Source organism: Acomys russatus, chromosome 22 (genome assembly GCF_903995435.1).
Source record: "Acomys russatus chromosome 22, mAcoRus1.1, whole genome shotgun sequence".
NCBI classification, from domain to species: domain Eukaryota; kingdom Metazoa; phylum Chordata; class Mammalia; order Rodentia; family Muridae; genus Acomys; species Acomys russatus.
In genome coordinates, this window is record NC_067158.1 from 18,160,578 (window position 1) to 18,163,522 (window position 2,945).

The window sequence follows — 2,945 nt, forward strand, 5'->3', positions numbered from 1 at the left end:
AATGTCCTTTTCAGATTTTTCTTCTGTTGATATGTACAATGCATATATTATTATAGATAATAATTTGAAATCCCTTTTCTCTCCAAGTTGATCTTCTGGGTCTCTTCATGTGAGAAACAATTATTCATCAAAACCTCTGACAGATGAAACATTCTTTCCATTGGATTTTCCATAATTTATTCATCTTAGCACTTCATTTTATTGATAGACAGTGCATTCAGTTATGGATGATTATAATATAATTTAAATAATAAATTCCTTTGTATAGCTAAGTATGATTTCTCCATTTGCTGCTTCTGTTAGTTACCTTTTCGTTTCTATAAAAGTTCTCTTGGAAATTACTTTAAGGAGAAGATTTTTGCCTAGGTCCACAGTTCTAGAAGTTTAGAAATAAATCTGGTCCAAGGTGAACTCAGAGGCACTCAGCCTGGATGTACAGATGTGGTCCCAGAGCTAGGAAGTTGCGTTGCCCGTCACAGCTCATTCTCGCGACTGGTTATGCAAGTAGCTAGAGGTCTTGCTTCTTCCAGTCTGTGGGATCATACCCAAGAGAAAGACATGCCATATCACAGTGAAGAGCCAGAGCAGAAAATTACATTTGCAGTAAATCTGAGTGTTTCTCTGTGGTTGGTGCTTTGGGGGCTTCTAATGATGTGTAATGATCGGAGGGTGTGTGGAGGAGGAAAAAATGCTCACTAAATGGCTGAAAGAAAAGGAAAACACCTTCTATTGCTGTATCCCACTGTGGGTGGTTTTCTGGGACAGGCTTGGCTTCATGAACTTCCAATTTCAGTGGTTTAATCTGATCCAAACCCATATAGGAGTCTGATCTCAGAAACACTGTATACTGATAATTTCCAGGCTTGCCTGGCGCAGGAAACTTCAGTTCTACCTCTTCTGTATCCTTCAGTGTACACACATGATATGGCATGGATATTAATGTCTGTTCTTTTCTATCTGCAATATAAAGCCACCACCACTCTTGTTTTTCCTCAGGAAAGTAAAGACTATACACAGGGTGTGTTATCTTTGACTTGGTTTCTAGAAGAGCTCTCTCTTTTCTCTGTATACTTTGTTGTAATTCTTGCCACTCTGCTTCATCGACCAGGAAGACAGTGAGGGATTTGAAGATAGCTTTGAGGAAGAGGAGGAAGAAGAGGAAGGTGATGACTAAGCAGTGTATGAGTGGACCACAACATTTGCACACAGTTGAAACAGCTGCTGCTTTGTAAAGTATAATAAAGCAGAAGCAGTGGAGAACTGACGTGGAGGGAAGTGTTGGTGTCTTTACTAGAAATGGATGCAAAAAATAGACAGTTGGTGCCATGGTACCATCTGAAAAAGAGTCATTTAAAGCCTTTCAGGTATGGGGCGGTGTGCCTATCTCATCTGCAAATGGTAATAAATCTTTTGTTGTTACATAAAAAAAAAAAAGAAAAAAAAAAAAGAAAAGGAAAACACAAAAGCGAAAGCAGAGAAGGGACCAGCATTACTTTTGAGGGGAAGTCACCTTGTTTAGCATTTGCTTTGAGTAGCACCTTGAGCTGGGGACTAACCTTTAACACGTGGATCTTTGAGGGAATGCTTGACCAGAGCACCACTAAAGGACAGAGGATTCTAGGGATGAAAGTAAGTGTGCATGGGTTTAGTCACAAGCCAACAGCAAGATTATAGGTTCCTGATGAGTTTTAAGCTCTTTAAATGTAGGTACAGAAACTATCTCTAGACTGGTTTTCTCTAGGATGACTGTATAAATGTCTTCACTACTGTTCCTTCTTGTTGTATGGCAGAGGGAGACCTTGCCGAATATAGAAATCTCATTCACTCATGTGATGCCATGCTGGGGCAAAACTACTGCTATGAGAATGTAAGAATGGGGGGAAGGCGGGATGATCCAAGTTGGTGGGGCTGAATGCATACCTTGTTTGATCAGCAAGATAGCAGTGACTGTACAGTGACATAAGGACTGAATTGAGAACTACGAAACACCAGTGTTGTTGACCCTCAAGTGAGAGGGGTGCAAACTGTGTGGAGCATGGGAGGGTCTGGCCTCAGGGCACCCAGCTAATCCACGGAAAGGCCTTGGGTCCCAGTAGCATGAGTGCATGCTCCAAGGACTAGCTGCCTTACACCTGACAAGCACTCAGCTCCTGACTTCTGGGGCTTAGAGAGAGCTAAGGGCAGCAAAGCTCCAGTGTCTGGAGCTTCTAGCCCAGATGAGACCCCATAACCTGGAACACAAGTAGATCTGACCTCAGGTCGCCAGTCCAATCCACAGAAAGTTCCTGGGTCCTTGCAGGCACTGGCACATGCTCTTAGGACTAGCCTCCACATGTCTGAAAGGCACACAGATTCTGACCTCCAGTGTTCAGAGGGAGCAGTGGGCTACAAAAACTTCAAAGTAGCACATTGTCTTCCAACCCCTGAAAGCAAGCAGGTCCAGTGGAGCATCTCTCTGCTTGGGTATCTTTATGCTTGCTCCCCAGCTGCCTGGATTACCTGGTTCACAATCAGGGAGCCAACAGAGACGATGAACTCAACAGAGGTCCCTGGGCTGCTTGCATCATAAACAGGGAGCCAACAGAGACAGTGATGACAGCAGAAGTGAGTAGGGCATGGGACTGAAGCCCCATTGTCTATAGCTAACGTCAAACTTTCTGACCAGCAGAGATCACTAAACCTACTAACACCAGAGACATCACAATGGAAAGAGGTCAGCTTAAGAACACAAGCAACAATTCCCAGGACTATTCTATACCAACAGAAACCAGCAGTTCTATCATCACGGCAAGCCCTGGAGATACTATCACATTTGACTGACAGGAGAAAAATTTCAAATCTGAGGTTGTGAAGATAATAGAGGCATTAAAGGAGGAAAATATATCCCTCAAATTAGAACAAAAATGCACAAAGAAAGAGATGAAAGAATGGAAAAATATTCCTTA